Here is a 10,205-nt window from a genome sequence, read left to right on the forward strand (position 1 = left end):
AATACTACTCAGCAATCAAAAAGGAGGAAATCATGAAATTTGCAGGCAAATGGTGGGATCTAGAAAAGATCATTCTGAGTGAAATATCCCAGAAGGAGAAAGACAAACATGGGATATACTCACTTATATAGACCTATAAGATATGATAAACATAATGAAATCTATACACCTAAAAAAGATAATCAATTGAGCGGACATGGGGTAAGATTATCAATCCTCATTTAGAAAGACAGATGGGATGTGCATTGAACGTATGACAGGAGTCTACTGAGTGCATCTGAAAGACTCTAACTAGCAGTGTTTTCAAAGCAAAGACTCATGACCAAACCTTTGGCAGAGTACAGGGAATCATAAGAAAGAAGGGGAGTTAGTCTGATGGGGAAAGGATAGGAGCTCCACAAGGACCAAATATATCTGGGCACAGGGTCTTTTCTGAGACTGACATTCAACCAAGGACCATGTATGGATATAACCTAGAACCTCCACTCAGATGTAGCCTGTGTTAGCTCAGTAACCAATTGGTTTCCCAAAGTGAGGGGAACAGGGACTATTTCTAACAGGAACTCGATGACTGGCTCTTTGGTCTCCCCACCCCCGAAGGGAGGAGCAGTCCTGTTAGGCCACAGAGGAGGGCTTTGCAGCCAGTCCTGAAGATACCTGATAAAACAGGATCAGGGACTTGGAAAGGGGCACGGTGGAGATGAGGGAGGGAGGGAGGGAGGGACTGGGAGGGAATGAGGGATCGGGACATGGCTGGGATACAGAGTTAATAAAATGTAACTGATAAAAAAAATAAAATTAAAAAAAAAAAAGAAATATTCTACATTTTCCTCAAAGGAGAGTGTCAGTCCTGTTCTTTAGTCTTTGGAAGTTGCTGCGACTTTAATCATTGTATTGCATGACAAACTTTCAGGTTAACTATGTTCTTTTAGCTTCGATTTTCCTCTATCTTCCACTTCCTGGTGAGTTGATTTGCAATGTCCCCTTGAAGCTCATCTATTTACAGGGGGAGTCCCCAGAGAAGGAATATCTGGGAAAGTGTAGGAGATATGGTCTTGTTTATATCCCTAATTTCTTTCTCAGCCTTTTTATCTTTTGAATACAGGAGGGCTACTGAGTATTTTTGAGTTAAATTTGTATCAAGTCATATTGCTTAAGGTGTTTTTCAAATGTAGGAATACCCCACTAGAATTTTTGGTATCACTGAGGCATCCTATCATAGCATCTTCAAATAGTGATACTTGGACTTCTTTCTTTCCATCTTCTATCCCCTTGATCTCCTTCAATTGTCTTATTGCTCTAGCAAGGACTTCCAGAACTATTTTGAATGCACAGCCTTGCTTTGTCACTGATTTCAGTGGGATTGCTTTAAGTTTCTCTCAGTTAGTGTGATGTTACTTATAAGTTTCTATATTGCCTTTACTATATTTAGATATTTGCCTTGCATCCATGATCTCTCTAATATTTAAAAATAAATGGAGTTTAGATTTTTCAAATACTTTTTCAGAATCTAAAGAGATTATCATGTATTTTTTTTCATTGAATTAATATGGTGTATCACATTGATAGATTTCTATATATTGAAACACTCCTTACAGTCCTGGGATGAAGCCTACTATGTAATAGTGGATGATATCATGGATGTGTTCTTGTATACGGTCAAAGATTTGAAGTACCTTGGTATGACTCTAAACAAGCAAATTAAAGACTTCTATGAAAAATTTCAAGTCTATGAAGAAAGAATTAGAAAAAGATATCAGAAGGTGGAGATCTTCTACAAGATGGAAAGATCTATACTCATGGCTTGGCAGTTTTAACATTGTAAAAATGGCCATCTTACCAAAAGCAATCTACAGATTCAATTTAATTCACATCAAATTACCAACACAATTCTTTACAGATCTTCAAAGAAAAATTCTCAAATCATATGAAAAAACTGGAAACCCAGAATTGTTAAAACAGTCCTCTGCAAAAAATCTTCTGGAGGTATGTCCATCCCTGATCTCAAGCTGTATTATCGAGCAACAGTCATAAAAACTGGATGGTACTGGCATAGAAAGAGAGGTAGATTAATGGACCCAAGTAGAAGACCCAAAAATAAATCCACATACTTATGAACACCTGAATTTTGACACAGACGCCCAAACCATACAATGGAAAAAAGATAGCATCTTCAACAAATGGTGCTGTACAAACTGAATCTCTGAATGTAGAAAAATCCAAATAGAATCATACTTATCACCCTGCACAAAACTAAAGTCCAAGGGGATCAAAGACTTCAACATAAAACCAGACACCTTTCAAGCACATTCTCTGTGTCTCTTTTAGTCTTCCTCTCTCTCCTCACTACTTATGGTTCAGTATGAAAAGCTTTCAGATTTGGTGAAGGACTACAACATAAAGACTGCTTGCTGACATGACATCATGGAATGGTCTCTTTAAAAGTATATACTATGTCCCAATGAAAAGCTTTTTGTTCAAAGGTTTGCCTTGGTCAGGGAGCATTTTCACAGAAAATAATTCACTGTTCATTTAACAAATAATAATAGAATCTGTGATATGAAACTAATAAGTCAAGGACACTTGACTTTATTAATGACCACTTGAAAAAATTTATGCAGTGCTCATTTCAGCAGCACATATACCATAATTGGAACAATACAGAGAAGATTAGCATGGCCCCTGTGCAAGGATGACATGAAAATTTGTGTAGCATTCCATATATTTTTAGAGAAATTAAATAATACCCAAATAGAGGAAATTGTTTAGAGAAAGAAGTTAGGGAAGACAAATAGGAACTACAGAGGTAAGCATAGCCAATAGACTACAAGAGATGGAAGAAAGAAACTCAAATATAGAAGATAGTATGGAAGAAATTGATGTATTTGTCAAAGAAATGATAAATCTAAAAATATATATTTATATCCTGATAAAGACTGTCCAAGAAATTTAAGACAAAACAATAAGACAAAACATAAGAATAATGGACCTATCTGCGTTGCCCATGAGGCACACTGAGGTTGGCTACCCAGAGTCTATTTTAAGCTGGGGGCTGGCTTTCCCCAGGATCAGAAGATTGTTCAAGGTTCCTGAATAAACTGCATTGAGAAGAACAAAAAAAAATTCAGAAACAATGAGAGTAGGACCTGCCCTATCAGTGGAATTGGGGAGAGGCATGCATGAAGAAAGGGGGGGAAGGGTGGGACCGGGAGGGAAGGACAGAGGGGCTTATGGGGGGATACAAAAGGAATAAAGTGTAATTAATAAAAGTTAAATAAAAAATTAAAAAAAAGAATAATGGAACACAGGAAAAAGAAGATTCTTTCCACCAAGGCCCAGAAAATATTTTCAACAAAATCATTGAAGAAAGTTTCCTCAAGTTAATGGAGAGGCCAATGAGAATACAAGAGATCTACAGAACACCTAATAAATTAGTCCAGAAAAAAAAAATAACCCTGCCACGTAATCAAAACAGTAAGTATACAGAACAAAGAAGAAATATTAAAAGCTGCAAGGGAAAAAGGCCAAGTAACATATAATGGCAAACCCATCAGAACCACACCTGACATCAAAACAGAGACTATAAAAGCCAGAAGGGCCTGGATGAATATCATGCAGAAATACAGAAGTCAACCCAGGCTACTATACCTCGCAAAACCCTCAGTCCTTATAGACAGAGAAAACAAGATATTCAATGAAAAAAAAAATGCAGACATACCTACACACAAATCCAGTGTTACAGAAGATACTAAAAGGAAAACTACAACCCAAGAAAACTAGCTGCTTACAAGAAAACACAGGAAATAATTAACCTCACTACAAACAAAAAGCAACCAAGCACACAAACTTACTACCAAAGCTAATATCAAAATCAAAGCATCTAACAGCCACTGGTCATTTGTCTCTCTCAACATCCATGGACTCAATTATGCAATAAAAAGACACAGACAAACAGAATGGATATGTAAACAAACCCCAGCAATCTGTTCTGACCTAAGTCACAAAGATAGACATTACCTGAAGGTAAAGTCTAAAAGATGACTTTCCAAGCAAATGGACCAAAGAAGCAAGCAGGAGTAGCCATTCTAATATCTGATAAAATAGACTTTCAACCAAAATTAATAAAAAGAGATCGGCAAAAACACATGATCCTCATCAAGATAAAATTCCATCAGGAAGGCATTACAGTCCCGAACATCTATGCCCCAAATACAAGGGCACATTTGTAAAACAAACATTATTAAATTTTAAACCACACATAGATTCCCATACATTAATAGTAGGAGACTTTAACAACCCACTCTCAACAAAGGACAGTTCAGCAAAACAGCAATTAAACAAGGAAATAATATCTCTGACAGAGATAATGAATCAAATGGGCCTAACAGACAATTACAGAACCTTACACCCAAACACAAAAGAATTTACCTTTTTCTCAGCATCTCATGAAACCTTCTCCAAAATAGAGCATACAGATGGTCACAAAGCATGCCTCAACAGACACAAGAAGATTGTTATACATGTATCTTATCTGATCACAATGGAATAAAGCTGGACCTCAACAACACAGAAATAGCAAAAACCTACACACACATGTAAACTGACCAGCTTGCTACTAAAAGATAGCTGGGTCATGGAAGAAATAAAGAAAGAAATTATAGTCTTCCTAGAGCTCAATGAAAATGAAGGCACAACATACCCAAACTTGTGGGACACAATGAAAGTAGTGCTAAGAGAAAAGTTCATAGCACTAAGTGCCTTCAAGAAGAAATGTGAGACATCTCATTCAAGGAACTTTATAGCTCACTTAAAAACTCTAGAAAAAGAAGAAGCAGACACACCAAGAAGGAGCAGACAGTTGGAAATAATCAAACTCAGGGCTGAAATCAGTCAATTAGAAAAAAATAAAACAATTCAAAGGATCAATGAAACCAAGAGCTGGTTCTTTGAGAAAATCAACAGGATAGACAAACCCTTAGCAAATCTAACTAAAAGTGAGAGATACACCATCAAAATCAACAAAATCATGAATGAAAAGAGGGACATAACTGCAGACACTGAGGAAATCCAATCACTAGAACTTATTTCAAAAATCTATATGTCACAAAAAATTGAAAATCTAAATAAAATGGGCAATTTTCTTGATAGATTCCACTTACCAAAGCTGAATTAAGACCAGGTATACATATTAAATAGTACTATATTCCCTAAGGAAATAGAAGCTGTCATCAAAAGTCTATCATCCAAAAAGATCCTAGGACCAGATGGTTCAGCACAGAATTCTACCAGTCTTTCAAAGAAGAGCTAATGCCAGTTCTCTTCAAACTATTCCACAAAATAGATAGAGAAGGAAGACTACAAAACTCATTCTATGAAGCCATTGTCACATTGGTACATAAATCTCACAAAGACCCAACAAAGAAAGGGAATTTCAGGCCAATCTCCTTTATGAACTTTGTTGCAAATATACTCAACAAAATACTTTGCAAACAAGAACATCAAAGATATCATGACTAATGATATCTTTGACAATGACCAATTAGGGTTTATACCAGGTATGTAAGGGTGGTTCAGTATACAGAAATCCAACAATGTGATCCACCATTATAACAAATTGAAAGAAAAAACAAACAACAAACAAAAAACACATGATAATCTCCTTAGATACTGAGAAAGCATTTGACAAAATCCATAATGCATTTGTGGTTAAAGTATTGGCGAAATCAGGGATACAAGGCACATATCTAAATATAGTAAAGGCAATATACAGCAAGCCTATAGCCAACCTCAAACTAAATGTAGAGAAACTTAAAGCAATCCTACAGAAATCAGGGACAAAGCAAGGCTCCTCATTTGCTCCATATCTCTTCAACAAAATTCTGGAAGTCCTTGCTAGAGCAATAAGACAACTGAAGAAGATCAAGGGGACACAAATCGGAATGGCAGAAGTCAATTTATCCCTATTTGCAGATCGCATACCTGAGTGACCCCCAATATTCTACTAGGAAACTCTTACAGCTGATAAACACCTTCAGCAAAGTTGCAGGTATAAAAATAACTCAAAAAAAAAAATCAGTAGCCCTTCTGTATACAAAAGACAAAAGGGCTGAGGAAGAAATTAGCGGAAAAAAATTACCCACAAAAGACATAAAATACCTTGGTGTAACCCTAACCAAGCAAGTCAATGACTTGTATGTAAAAAACTTCAAGACTCTGTAGAAGAAAATATCAGAAGATGTGAAGACCTCCTATACTCATGCCTTGGCAGGATTATCATTGTAAAAATGGCCATCTTACCAAAAGCAATCTACCAAATCAATAGAATTCCCACCAAACTGACAACATATTTTTTTTACAGAAAATTTGAAAGAAAAATTCTCATTTCTTACGGAAAAACAAGAAACCAGAATTGCTAAAACAATGCTCTACAATAAAAGATCTTTTGGAGGTATCTCCATCCTTGATCTCAAGTTGTACTATAGAGTAACAGTAATAAACACTACATGGTTTCTCATAGAAACAGAATGGTTTTTCAATGGAACCAAATAGAAGATCCAGAATTAAACCCACATACTTATGGACACCTGAGTTTTGACAAAGATACAAAAAAAAAAAAAAAATGGAAAAATGAATGCCTACAGACTGGGAAAGAATCTTCACTGATCCTCTATGTGACAGAGGGATTTTATCAAAAGGAAGGAGAGGAAGACCTCCCCTATCAGCAGATTTGGGAAGGTGCATGCATGGATAAGTAGGAAGGATCATGGCTTTGGGATAGGAGGAAGGAGGGGTTTATTGAGGTATACAAAGTGAATAAAGTGTAATTGATAAAAATTAAAATAAATAATATGAAAAAGTATAATTACTTTAGGTGTTAATTATAGGAGGGTATGCTTAGAGGTTGATATGCCAATAAAAGTAAACAGACAGAATGGAGACTCTGTCTCTTGGTGTCTGTCAATTTATATGTTTTTTTTTTCTTTCGAGTTTGGTCTTAATATTTCTGAATCTGTTTCTCTAGCTCTTTGTCTCTCTTGCTCTTTCTGTCACCCTCTTTCAGCCTGCCACTTGTTTTTAATTATGAAAAGCTCTCAGTTCTGCTGAAGGACTACAACAAGATGACTGCTTGCCAACATGACATTCTGGGATTGTTTCTGTAAAAATATCAGCAAGGTCCCAATTAAATGCTCTTTGTTCAATGATTTGCCTTGGTCAGGGAGCATTTTTGCAGTACATAATTCACTGACTGAGGACATCTGTGTGCATTTAACAAATAATAATAGAATCTGTCAAAATGTGAATTCACATGTCATGGACTAGTGACTTTATTAAATACCACTTGAAAGAAATATATGACACTTTTCTTGAACTAAGACATCTTGGACACAGGAACTGACATCTCATGGTTGTGTGCTTTCACCTGCCCAATTTGATGCATGTAGTGCTGCTCAGCTTCTCTCTCAAACACAGTCTCCACTTGGCCCTTTTAATAACTGCCTCCTGAAACTCTTACAGGCTTTCACCTGTTTCATGACATCATTCTCCATCTCAGGCAATCAACACCTGGAGAATCTTAAGGATTCCATGGGGATGATTAAATAAACTTTCCTCAGTGTTCAGTACTCTAATCCTGTGCACACATCACTTTTTCTTGTGAAACCCAACTAGCCTTTCTCCCATCCCTACCAAATGAAAAGTTAGTCTACAACTGTAGTATTGGTTCTGAAATTTCCTAGGTTGTGACTTAGAAATGAGCAGTTATTCACATACTTACTAAATGTACCTTCACATTTTATTCATATAAATGGCAAATCGTCCCTATGGTTATTTGAGGTATTAAAAATTTAATGACTAGGATTCTCTGCTAGATAATGAGTTCCTGGAAAATGTGGACTTGGTCTCTCTATTTCTGAGTCTATCTCTCTAAGACTTTCTCTGCCTCTCTTAGTCTCCCTCTCCCTGCCTGTTACTTGTATTTCACTATCAGAATCAATCAGATGTGCTGATGGACTACAACAAGATGACTTCTGGCTGACATGATATCCTGGATACTCTCTGTAAATAATATGAGCAAGGTCCTAATTAAACACTTTTTGTTGAAAGATTTGCCTTGGTCGGGGAGCATTTTCCCATTAAGTAATTCACTGCCTGAGGACATATCTGTGATAATGTGAAAGTCACATGTCAAGAACACATAACTTTATTAATGACAACATGAAAGAAATATGTGAAAATTTTCCTGAACTAAGAGTCTTAGACACAGGAACTGACAGCTCTGGGTTGTGTACTTTCAGATCGCCAGATTGAGGCATTTAGGGCTCCTCAACCTTTCTCTCAAGCTCACTGTTCACTTGGCCCTTTTAATAACTGGCTCCTGAAAAATCTCACTGGCTTTAACATGTTTCATGTCATCATTATCTGTCTCAGCCAATCAGCACCTGTGAGAATCTTGTTTCTGTGAGTAAACAAAGTTTTCTCAGTGTCCAGTACCTCTGAGCTGGTAAACCCATGATTTTAATTGTGAAACCCAACAAGCCTTTATCTCATCCCTTTATCCATATCTCACAACTTTATTCCTGTTTACCACGATGACAATGTCAGGTAGGAAATGAAACTTTAATGTTTATTTAATTGTACAGCTTCCCAACTAGAGAAGCTTCCAAGAATGTGGGATTAAGGGGAATGTACCAAATGACAAGGTGGTCTCCTACTGTGCTTTTTGTTCTGCAATTTCCTAGGTTTGACCTAAAACTGAGCAGTTAATTACATACTTATTAAATGTACCTTCACATTTTTATTGATATAATTGGCAAACCGGCCCTTGGGTTACTTGGTGTTTTGAGTCTGTAAGACCTGGGAAAAGAGAAGCAAACCTGACAATTCTTAGGTATGATTTGACTGAAACAGAGAGATTGGTAATTGTAAAAGGAGAATTGAGGGCAATATATTTTTTGACACCTGGTGCTGATAAAAACTAGTGTTGGTTCGCTGACCTGGCAGGATCAGCAGCTGTGTCCTAACAGTGGTCTTTGTACTGGGGTTTACAATTAAAAATGAGCATTCAGGAAAGAGAAATGGGTCCTTGTTAAAGGACTAGGACAAAAGAGTAGCTCTGTCCTCCAGACAAACCTCTAAACATAGTATTAGTGACAGGACTGATAGTTCAGTGGTGCCACATGAGCTCATAGGATCTGAGGTAACTGGGTAACCACTAGTTCAAAGCTAGGATTCTCTGCTACATAATGTGTTCTTGGAAAGCATGCCTTCCAAAGTCAAACTCTGCCCTCCTTTGGTGGAATATTTTCTCCATGATAAAAGCCAGTATGAAAGTTTTCAACATATTATTTTTATTGATTATGTGGGAATTTTATATAACATACATTACACTCATTTTCCATTGCTCCTAGGTTCAAATTCATACCCATATGTCACACTATTTTTTTTTCTTTTCTTTAAAATACATCATTTGAAGTATGTGCTGTTGATATACTCATTGGAACATGAACAGACTCTCACTGCCAAGTCCCTTAAAGAAAACTGAGATTATCCTTGCTGCATCCTGGAACCATGTGCAAGAATAATCCATCAGTACTGAAGAATGCTATATTTTATCACCTTGATCACAGATGTTCTTATGTATTTATTTATTATGATTTGTTCACTTTGTATGCACTCTGCTGCCCTCCTCCTCTAAACTTTCAAGTTCCACTCACCCTCCTTCTTCTACCCTTAAACCCTTTCTCTATTTCCCTGATATGGGCATTCTATCTGACCCTAGTTTATCAGGTCTCATCAAGAATGGCTGCATCATCTTCCTCTGTGGCCTGATTCTCAAGGCATTCTTCTTCTTATGTCCTCAGTTCCCCCTAATTATGAAACTTACTCCCTCTTCTCCTTCAGGCTTCCCAGAGTATTGAGAGGAAGGAGAATTTCAATAATGTGTCTTCACATTCTTATTGATATAATAGGCTAGCAGGCTCTAGGGTTCCCTAGGGTATTGAGTCTTTAGAGCAGGGAAAAGAGAAGGAAACCATATAATTCCTGGGACTGGTTTGGCTGAAACACAGAAAGATTTGTAAGTGTAAAAGGAGAACTGGGGGTGGCAGGGCAATAAAGGATTTGACAGCTGGTGCTGTTCCACACTAGGGTTGCCAACCCTCTATGAGCATGGTTGCCTAGGCTGTCCTGCTGGATTGGCAGCTGTG

At 37.0% G+C, this 10,205-nt stretch overlaps 1 non-coding gene across 1 annotated transcript; it reads left to right on the forward strand.

The window, feature by feature from the left end:
• The first annotated feature begins 2,620 nt into the window (after positions 1–2,620).
• Positions 2,621–2,727, forward strand: LOC132651710 (U6 spliceosomal RNA). Its single transcript, XR_009589293.1, has one exon. It is a non-coding gene; the product is annotated as a U6 spliceosomal RNA (small nuclear RNA).
• The last annotated feature ends 7,478 nt before the right edge of the window (positions 2,728–10,205 follow it).

Source organism: Meriones unguiculatus, assembly GCF_030254825.1.
Source record: "Meriones unguiculatus strain TT.TT164.6M chromosome Y unlocalized genomic scaffold, Bangor_MerUng_6.1 ChrY_unordered_Scaffold_23, whole genome shotgun sequence".
Taxonomy (NCBI): domain Eukaryota; kingdom Metazoa; phylum Chordata; class Mammalia; order Rodentia; family Muridae; genus Meriones; species Meriones unguiculatus.